This window comes from Dromaius novaehollandiae, chromosome 1 (assembly GCF_036370855.1).
Source record: "Dromaius novaehollandiae isolate bDroNov1 chromosome 1, bDroNov1.hap1, whole genome shotgun sequence".
NCBI lineage: Eukaryota > Metazoa > Chordata > Aves > Casuariiformes > Dromaiidae > Dromaius > Dromaius novaehollandiae.
This window is the reverse complement of record NC_088098.1, coordinates 112,658,666-112,670,005: the sequence shown is the minus strand read 5'-3', so window position 1 is coordinate 112,670,005 and position 11,340 is coordinate 112,658,666.

The following is an 11,340-nucleotide window of genomic DNA, read 5'->3' as shown; positions in this document are numbered from 1 at the left end:
AAGGATTTTGACGATTTTTTTATCAGCCCTTGGAAATTCTGTAGTTCAAGTGTCATACAATCTACTTTCATTTACATTTAATTAATACCTTAAATAGTGTTCTACAATCCTGGGGAGTGACAGAGGTCTGTGTTAAAAAAATCTGGAGAATTAACCACCCCAGAGTGTTGTAACCTCAGGAAAGCCATGGTAAACTCTTTCCATTCCCAACATTTACTACACCCCATGCTGGCAGTCCCGGAAAAGCAGATGCAAACACAACTCATAAAGATAATTCAGATATTTTAATAGGACTGACTGGCCATGGTAGAGGTGCTATATTATTGCTTTTAAACCACAATGTAATTATAGAGCTTTTTGTGATACAACAAACACACAAGCCTGAATTCCCTATTTTGTGCCTCTTCACTATGCTGCCAAACATAGACCAGTTCATAAATGACACGTTTTATATTTGGTGCCAACTCTATTTTTTGTCAAAGCTCTGGAATAAAATTAAAAGGTAGAACAATATTTCTGTTAAGTATTTGTGAGTGACAGGAAATGTCTCATTTGCTGAGAATAAAGAAATATTTGGTTTCTTTTCATAGTGAAGCCATTTCAAATAAATTCTGTCTGAATAGAGCTGTTACACTATGCCAGGAAGAATGAATGAGGGGAAGTATTAAAGAATGAGGGACCATCTTCCAGAAAATCCCGTCTCTGATTAGAATCCATACATCCAAATGGACATGTAATTTAGTGAGTTCTTAGGAAGATGCTGTAGTTAAAAAAAAGTGGATGGGAATGGTTACATGTAGAAAAAGGAATAGTAAGAAAAATAAGGTGATTTAATCTCACAGGTAGGTCATAACAAAATATGTTCCTAAGAATCAATTTAAGAAAAAAAAATTGAACACTGGAGAACTAAAAAAAAAGCCTAAAAATTCTAAGGTTGCAGAATTCTTTTGCAGTGAGGAACTTAGAGTTCACACCTTTTGCTCCAGCAAAAATAAAACCAGGGAGAAAATGGACTTCAGATGCTGATGGACTTCAGTTTAACAGAGAACAAATCTAACAAGAAATGATGACTGGAAAAGGATATTAGGCAATTTATAATGAGAAACAAGCAACTTTCTGCATATTTGAAGGGGCAAATCACCATAAAGTGGTGATTCTGCTCATATTGATACTTTCAAGTTAAGACAGGATACATTTCTCAAAGATACAACACATTCCTCTCAAGTCTCTCAAGCTAAAAAAAAAAAAAAAAAAGCCTGTCACAACCATCACAGGGAAGAAGATTGAAACACTTAAGTAACTGACAGAAATTTTAAAACCTTAAAGTAATATAATTAGAACAAATGATATCCTAACAAATGGATATCCTGCTGGAAGCCCTACTGCAAAGAACTGTACGACATTAAATAAAGCATATATGATACTCATCAGGGGAACAAGCCAGTAAAATCTGCATTAATACTTGTAATTACCACAGTAAAGACTTCTAGTCAAAGTTTCAAAACTTCTCTCCACTTCTAAACCTGAGAGGAGAACCAACAGAGAAGACCCATTCAATCTATAGATGTAGGTCACTTTGACAGTGACCCTGATGGATAAGACTGAGATAAGGTTCAATATCAAAGAAAGGTAACTGGACAGAGTACCAACTACAAGACAATTTATTGTCATACTGTTGCATGAAAAGCACTCAAAGGAAAACAGAACTGTAGATAGCAATTACTCAAAACTAGAAGAGGTAATAGACTAAATGGTAAATTTCACGATAACCATTTTATAAATCGTATTTCTATAGACTTCCCTAAGCACTGATTCAGTCGGACATAAAAACATATGGCGAAACAACCTCAAGCTGGAGCACTCACTGTACTTCGATGAAATGCTGTAAGCCTCCATTGCAAGTGGAAGTCAGATCCAGAATACTTCACGTGGAATACTGGTATGGCTCATACCCAAGGCAGCTGCAGGAATATGGCATCTCTAGCTGTTCTAGCAGGGATGGAAAAGTACACTAGAAAAAAGGTCGGCAAGATAGGAGACAGACTGATAAATTTAAAGTATCTAGGTGACATACTCATTACTCCAGAAATATCAGGTCTCTATTTAGAGAAGAGACTGCTTTTCAATTGATTTCTGAATGACAAAAACAATGGCCATAAAAAACCAAACCATTTGAGGATTTAAGTAAATGGGAATGAGCTTAAATAGACTAAAATGTTCTTAAAGTGAAGGTGCAATATTAATTACAGCCCACATAAATGGCCTATCTGAAGGAGGTTAGGCACAATTTGACAAAATTCATAAGGATCTGGACGGAAGTCAGTGTGGAAAAAAAGTGGGCATTTGAAGGCAACAATCATATGTGACTGCAAGAGCTGGACCTTGCTTCAAAGACAGACAGCAATTGAAGGGAGATCTTTTTGGGAAAGGCAAACAATTCACAGAGAGTTAAAAACATCTATTAATTGGACCTGGATTCTAGCAAACCAATAAATGCTACTTTAGTATGGAAAGCCTTCCTGCTTTCTTTTCTGCTTTTTTTTTGCCACTGCAACTTTTTTGTGACGTTTTTCTTTAAGAAAATATTGCAGTCAAAAAAACAGAGAAACCTGGTGGCAAAAGAAGGATGTTGAGAACTAGAGTCTTTGATTTAAAATGAGTATCGTTTTCCCCTATTAGCTATTCCTGAGGCTTCCTTAAAGGACGACTCAGGGCAACTGAACTCTCTTCTAAGACAGAAATTTTCAATTTGGAAAAAGAATGGAGGGAAGGGGATCAGATAAATCTGAAAGCAACAAAGATTACCTCTTTGCTATAGACTTATTGAAGTTAATAGTCAAATGGCAAAACTTATTTTCCTAACAATACTGTTTTCTCCTTCTCAGTAATTTCTACAAACAAAATTTCACCATCAACATGAGCTTCTACAATTGTATTCCTTCAGTACAAACACTCCCGTCATAGATGACCTACAGATGTGTTTATTCTAGGAGTTTGTTCCACGGTATTTACTAGCATAAATACATTTTTAATGAACAGCTACGTTTGTACTGATATAGCATATTTCAGCTGTTACTGCTCATGAGAAAAATAAGATATATACATAAAGCTGCACTTCTGGAATAAAACTGTCTGTTCAATGGCTTCTGCTACCAGCACAGGTTTGCCAGTAAATGAACACAGTTCTTCACACTTCAGTTGAAAACATTTCTGCTAACAAAAATCTGCACTATAGACAAAGTTTCTCTGAGATGACTTCAATTCCATGAATTTATTTCTTTCTGTAAATACCTATAACTCCCTTTCAGCAATTACACTACCTGTTTTCTAGTCAAGATCACATTTCTTTCAAGAACACTGTACATCAGAATACTATTCTAAGTGAAAGGCATCCGATGCTATTGCTAAGAGGTGATTTTCCTTACTTCTCACGGGCAAACCTAAGACTATGGCTATACCTTGTGCTCTCTACACTGCAGTCTTCAAGACCTACCACTGTTAAAATATCTGAATCTGATTTAAAAGGAAGTTAGTCATAATTACCAATGGTAAGCCACTACTTAACCAACATGGAGAATTAAAAATACGCTGAACCATTGAACTAAAAATCTTTTATAATTCAAGTGATATTAACGTAATTGTATCATTGGTTTCAGACTACAGATCAAGTCAGGAAGCTCATCCTTGCCAAATAAAACTGTTCGCATTTTTCAGTGAATCATTTTTGGTTTTTAATCAGCTGTGATTATACTGTCTGGAAGCCTAAAATTCAAAATTTGTAATATCTGTTGACTTAAAAATATATTTAATGAAAGTATCAGCTGATTCAGATTTTCACTCATTATTTCATTATTTTTGCTCATCTTTTCATTTGTTTCCACATGGTTCATGCAAAAAATACAATCACTTTGTTTTTTCCTGTGGCAGTCTTTGATGTTAGCGTTGATTTCTTTTCAGATCACCTCCACCTGTCTAAAAAGTATCAAACACTGAGAAGCAAAAATATGAAATAACATGGAGCAAGCGGGTCTGATACTTGATGTGACCGTTGTGCAAAAACAAAACAGAAGGTGCTTACAGCAAGCCTTAGAGCCATCCAGCCCCATACTTTGCATCTATCTGCCACTCTCCTGTGTTGTCAGACACAAGCATAGTACCTGATCTTCTGAGTTTAGCCTACACTACAGAATTTACAGATAATTTCAAGTCATTAATAATGTGGGGCCTACAAATACCGGAAAACCAGCCGAATTCAGAACCAGGACAGTTTGTAGCAATCGAGTTTCTTCACTGATGTCAGCACTCCATTATTTTTCTTGTCACAAGTCTTTTCAGATCATTAGCAGTGCATTAAGTCCTTAATACTGAAGCAATGACAGAAAATTTTCCAGTGGGGAATAATTTCTTGAGCAGGCAAAGAACCACAGCTCTCTTGCCTCGTATCACAAACAACGTGGTGGAAAATAGAGGCTGTTCTGCTGTTAACTTTGACTGGTTGTTTCATTGTTCTTCCTATGTTTAGTTTCTGATAATTGCTGGAGGGAAGGGAAAAAAAAGTTACTCTTAATCCAAACACTTCCCCCCTGAATTCCAAATGAGGGACTAGCCAAGGAGGGAGCAGATGCCTTCTATACCGGAAGCCTGACAGGCCACCACTGACACCTAGAGTGATGGAGGAAACAGGAGATCTGTTTAAAACAACCTCAACCACCTGATTTCTGCAGCTCCACATCCAGGAATGAGCTGTAACTAGGACCCTTCAAAGCTGAAGCCAATCAATATTGGATTATGGCTATAATGTGAATCATCTACTGGTACATAACATCAGCATTATGATTTGCCACTCTACAGGAATCAGTCCTTACCTTTGTAATACCATCTTGGTGAACTACCCTTGCTGTAAAACTATTATCCAGGCAATATTTGTGGGATACAGATTACCCCTAAAATCAGCAAGTTCTTCAGAAAGAATTTTACCTTGTCTGCAATGATGACTGCCCCTTCCGTACATCTCATTACTCATGAGATGACAACAGATCTGAAAGATGCCAAGTCACTTCCATTTTTGTCTGCTGTCTGCACATAAAAGTTGAATTTGGGGAAAGGGGTCAATCTTTTAAATCTCAGTTAGATTCTTCACTAAACTGATTATACATATATATTTGGTTTGAATGTCAGTAAGACTTCTGTATGTCATACTGTCAGTTTTTAGCATAAAGGGCACAATAAAAATATAAACTGATCGATGAGTTCCATATAAAAACATACTGTCAACACTGTTTTTTATTTTATGCCCTTATTTTTGGCAATTGACATTGTCAGAAAGCTGAAATAGACTAAAATGCAGTGACTGCTGCTGCAATTTTAAAATAAGTTATTATATACAGATTCTGGAGGAACACTCTTCATTGTCTTAATGAGAGAATATGTTACCCAAAGACTGTAAGTGAAATGAGAATCCATAGAGAGAAGTAAGATTAATGCATAGGAACTGTAAGTCAACAACAAAACTTCATTTTATTTTCTTTTTCTCCTGCCTGAAAGTAAATGACAGAATTATTTAAGGTAAATAAAATGGGTTACTTCCTTTTTAGTCTACTAACTAATCTATGACCAACAACTAGCACAGAATATGTTTGCAATGTATGCATCTGTGAAAGTGTTAATTATTATCTTTAAACCTCTTGTTGGGCAAAAATTACTTTATTTCCTAACCTGCAATATGTCTAGGCCAACACTTCCAAAAAGAAAACTATCTAAGCAGCCAATAATTTCCTAATTCTTCCTCTAGTTTTTTTCAATTTTATCCACACTTATAGAAGTTTAGCACTCAAAATGCAACAAAGCTAACAGAAAGGAGAAAAGGGTCAGAGCTGTAAAAATTTTCTGAAAGATTCGATGCAACTTTTAAATATTTGCATATAGGAATTATGTATACAAGCAACATTAAGCAGATATACCTGGAGGTCACAGACTGTGAACTCAAAAATGACTTTCAATGTCTTCCGCATTCCGGAAGCTATTAGAGCCCACATAAAACAGCAGTATTGCTGGGCTTGCAAACTTCACATTAATGTTCTCTCCTTTTTTACCTATTGTGTAAACAGTAGCAGCGAAAACAATATTGAATAATCATTAAAGAACTGGGGAAGATGATGCCTAGACCGTATGTTTTCAAACACCATTTTACTGTTCCTCTCTCTAATATGCCTTGCTCTCACTTCCTGGTTATGAATTTTTAACAGGCTTCATCAAAATCTTCAAGAATTCAAAAACACTATTAACGTGAACAGGTTATGACAAAAACAAGTTAGTTATAAAATTACAATATGCAAGGAATAAAAGGGAAGCAAAATTACAATTTATTTCTCCATCCGATGTAGTTTTTAAAATAGTGAAAGCAAATGCCCCACCATCACCACCCAAAGCTTATGGCTTTTATATGCTTAAATTGGTGAAGAAATTTTCAACTCCTCAGCAGCCCAGATGCTTGAATATTAAAAAAAATACTTGTTTTCACCTATTCCTTTGACTATTCAACAACCATGGCCACTGACAGCCATTTAAAAATCAAACTTCGCGATCCGTAAGATCTAGAGTCAATTATAACAAGAGTACATCTGAATAAACACTAATGAGACTGTCACTTTCCACAAACATTACTATGAAGAAACCCAACTATATAAAATACCCACTGAAACATCATTTGAAAAGTTCGTGGTAAAACTGAAATCACTACATTTCACTCAAACTAAACGTTTATAACTTTTTTTTTCCCTGAAGGTATGTACATTTGAGCAATAAATTTACAGTAAGATATTTCTGATGGATAATTTGATATTCACTGCAGTTACCACATCACTGAATAACAGCCAAACACAAATACATGTAGGGCACATGCATTTGGTCTTTTATGTATTAAATCTGGTTGGCAATACATGTGTTAAGTTTAAAATCCAAGTATCAGATTCGCCTCCCTCTCTACGTTTCCTCAAAGGGAAAAAAAAAGAATGACTGCAAATTGCTTGACGCACACAGAAAGACGGAAGACATGGATGCCCAGAGCAAACTATCAAAGCACAGCGCCTCAAAGGATCTAGAAAACTCAGTGCAAAATGCTCTCAGAAGCCACAGGAGAAAAAAATACAAAAAACATTTCAAGATATGTAAAATACCTTGAAGGTCACAATATGTCTCTTAACTGACAAATAGTTCTAGTATAAAATTGTACTTGCTCAGTAAATGGGCAGTACGATGTTCAGAGCCACTTTTGAACCCTCTCTTTCAGACGAGTGTGAGAAAGACCTTGATCTAAAGCAAAGGAGAAAACTCCACCCTTCCATTCCTCCTGGAGCATTCAGTTATAAATGGAAGCTGGGAAGAGTAGTAAATCTGATACTTCATGATGTTCTTTGTCCTATACTGTAATATGTAGCCATCAGTAACAGAGCAAAACATTCTCTTCAGCAGAAGACCATGTTACCATTCTCTTCCTCTAGCGTACAGGCTTGAGAGAGATCTGATTCAGAAGACTCTGATCTACTTCATTAGAAGCAACAAACTACTCCAAAAACTAATAAATTGATTAAATAATCAATAACCTAATCAACTAGCAAACACAACACTTTTTAATTCACAGTTTTATCATTGCACACACTATTGCACACAACTACAAAGCTACTAATCATCACTCTTAAAACCTATTTTCACACAAGTATTGAATTACATACAAATCTATCACTCTTCCACTTAGGGTGGAAGTCAGCGCCACTTTGATCTACCCTCCCATATCAAGTCTTTTGAAAGCAGACCTGACTGACAGCCTGGAGGGTTGACTCATTTTATACCTTAATTCTCCCTCTTTTTCCTTTTTTGGACCCTCCTTATTTCCATCCTTGTACCATCATTTCTTCAGCCTGTCTCCTCCCAGATAAACAACCTGCCCTAAGTACTTTTCCCATTTGGGCTCAGTTTTGCTACATCTGGGCACAGCAAGGACCTCCATAAAGAATGCGAAGCCATAACCCATGGGCATCCCCAGGCCAGCAGAGGCCACGACAGCCAGGGCCATCCCACCACCCCCAGCAAGACAGCAGGGCAGGCCTGGCAGGTGGGGGCTGCTCAGTGTCCAGATCATTACACAAGTCCATGGTGAGGAGGCAGGTCTGAGATCAAGCTGTGAAGTCGAGTCAGGATCAGATCAGCGTCAGACACACTGTGATTTCCAGGCAGGTCCATAGCGACAAGGCACGTTTGGGGTCAGGCCAGGAAGGCCAGGTCTGGATCAACAAGGTCCATAGCCAGGCTGGGGGGAAGGGTCAGTGATGGAGTTCCAGAAAGGCCCACCTACGACGTTGCTGGGGCAGGGACTGACAGTCCCAGGCTGGGCTGGATGGGGGTCCTGGGCCCACAGGTAGGGGTGGGGCAGGCCCCAGGGCCAGCAAGGGCTGCTGGTGCTCTCAGGACTCCGATACCTGGCCCATACCTGGGTACTGCTGACTTTGCAAGGGTCTGCTCCCCAAAGGTCCTCCAAACTCCCCTGAAACTCTCTGGGTCATACTGGTTACGCACTGCTTATCCTACATGTGCTCTACAAAAATCATTCTAGATTAGCCTTGATACCTCTACCTAGGTCCAATTAAGTCAATACATTTTCTTGCCTTATACACAGACAGACCGTATACCTCGGCAGCATGTTTTTCACTCTTTGGTTTTGCGTTCAGAGCACCCTGCTCTCTCATAGCTGCTTGATTAGAAATCATCGCCCTCAAAATGTTCTTTAGGCGATTTCCTTGTTCCTTTCAGAGGCCTTAGCTAGTTATGATGACCGCTTGCTCACAAAGTCAAAATAGCCCTCAGAAGGTCACCTGCTAGTTATCTGCCACTTAAGAGACTAATTCTAATCTTTGGTTGAAATTTTTCCTTCAATAAGCTTAAGGCCTATGAACATCATGAAAATAATACATTTATTTCAGAATAGAAATACAAGTACTAAAATTCATCTTAGCTTGAATTTTACCCCTGTACAAAACACAAATTGCTTTAAATCAATTAAGTACGAGGCATATTTACAAAATATCGCATTTGTAACAAATTAAAAATAGGAAATATTCCTTAATATTTTCTTCAAGAATTAACAGTTTTCCTGACCTTTCTCAGTCTAACACAGACATGTTTGTTAGAGCCTTGCACGATTTTAGAAGTGATAAGTATTTCCAGATTCTTCCTCCCATAAAATTATCACTCCTTTATTAACAGAACAGATTAAACTACATATCCAGTCAACGATTAATTATTTGACAATGACCACTTAATAAGGAATCAGCTATATGGCATTAATTGGCATCGACAATTCTCTGCTTCTGGAATAACATTAAATTTAAATTTAATTAAGAAAATAAAATTTGGTTATGTTTTCCAAAGAGTCATCTGATTTTCATTAGATCCATATGTCTAATTACTCCATATACTAATTATATTGGTGGAATGCTAGGGCTGTAAAATAGTGTTCAAAGACATATTAAATGATACCTTCAATGTTAAATAAAAGAATTAACTGTTTCTTTAAGATAACATCTATCCATTCCAGGGGACACACTTTTATGTCTCACAGTGGTTCACATAAGTGGATTGGAAAGCCGTGCCCTTCGCTCTGTTATTCAAATTTCCATTTTAACTAAAATAGGGTCAAGACGTCTATTAAGTGTATGGAAAACTCTCTCAACCATCTGAAATTATTCAGTGACCCCCCCCCGTGACATTCAGCTAATCAAGGCTGTACTCTAATTTCTGTGTAATCTTCATTAATTAAAGGGGTCAAGCTTTTCCATGAAGACCAAGCTGCAATATCTTCAAGAAGTGATGCAACAATATAGAAGCACAGTGACTAAAGGATTTCTAACAGAAGAAAACACAAGAAAAAATACTCCAGGGTCAAAGAAAATTTAAAAAATTAACAAGCAGTCCTAATTTTGAACTGTGAGAGAAAGGAAGATGCATCTCTGTGTTTAAAAGTGTATTTTGTTACTATGCTATGTGGTCGGTATCAACCTCAGCTCTTTTCCATGTGAAGCACTTACCTCCTGTTTAGCTAAACAAGCATCAAAGCCACTGCAGTGTCTTCCTGCAAAACCAATCACTTTCATAAATTGTGTGCATATTCCAAATCTATCGAAGAGACAAGAAAACTGAGAAGACAGCCCCAAGCAGCAAACAAAACAGAAGATGATGCTTCAGAGGAATGGTGATGCAATTGCTTTGTGAAAAACCCCAAAGGTCTAAACTTGCCATCCTACTAAAAATTCTCTAGGCAATAATCTGCTTCCCTGTTGTGGCCTCCAGACTGTCCATGACTGATTATTTTGCCAAGTAAAAATCTCAGATGAGAACTGATGAACTGATGACTAACAGAGACAAGCAAGAAATAAGGGATTCTGGAGGAAGCAGCTGGAGAAAGTACACCTTAACTTCCATTCTGCAGGCATTATTACTAAATACTGTGTAAATAATTCCAATCTGTCAACCCTAATGCATAGACTAAAAATGTATTTATCCAAAATAGATCACTTCTTTCAGAATGCCGTATTTGAGTTGAGCAAAAATATGCAATAAACTGCAGTAGGACTATATGGGAAATAAATACTTTTTTTCTAAAACAATTACAATGTAACAACTTAAATAAAAACTTCCCATAATTCTACTTATAACAGAAATGAAAGCAGCCTGCCTACACTGGGTATGAAGGAAGATAATGTGTAGCAGGGTCCAGTTTCAGCAAGCCCCTATTTCTAAAGTGTGTGCTTACTTTGCTTTTAATTCATGACTGCGAAAAGTCACTGATGCTCCAAAAATTAAAGATTTACAAGACTTAATGTGATTTTCTCAGATTTCATTTTAAATATTTTATTTCTGTTAGCTATGATACAATAATAAGTTTTCTTCATGTTCTTTACAGCAACAAAGAAGCTGATCATCTGGAACTATAGTAAGTGAATAGCTAGCAGGAATTACCTTGTTGTTGCTCATTTATGCAGTCTTCCTTTTTATACATACATACATATAAAAGAAGTGTATACACTCACAGACACATATATAAAGATATTTTTTGTCATAAATAGCAAGTGGCTTAGATGCTCAGCACCATATTGTTCTGGCTGTCACCTTAAGTGATACTGTCATTTTTCATTTGACTTCTCTCTTCTCTAACACAGTCATTCAGATGTAAGATAGAAGAAAATTTGGCCTGATGAAGGACATGATCTGATCACTGCAAAGGAGCAAAGACCAAATATGTTGTATACATAGAATAATTTGTCTGGAGTCAAAGAAAACTGATTAGCA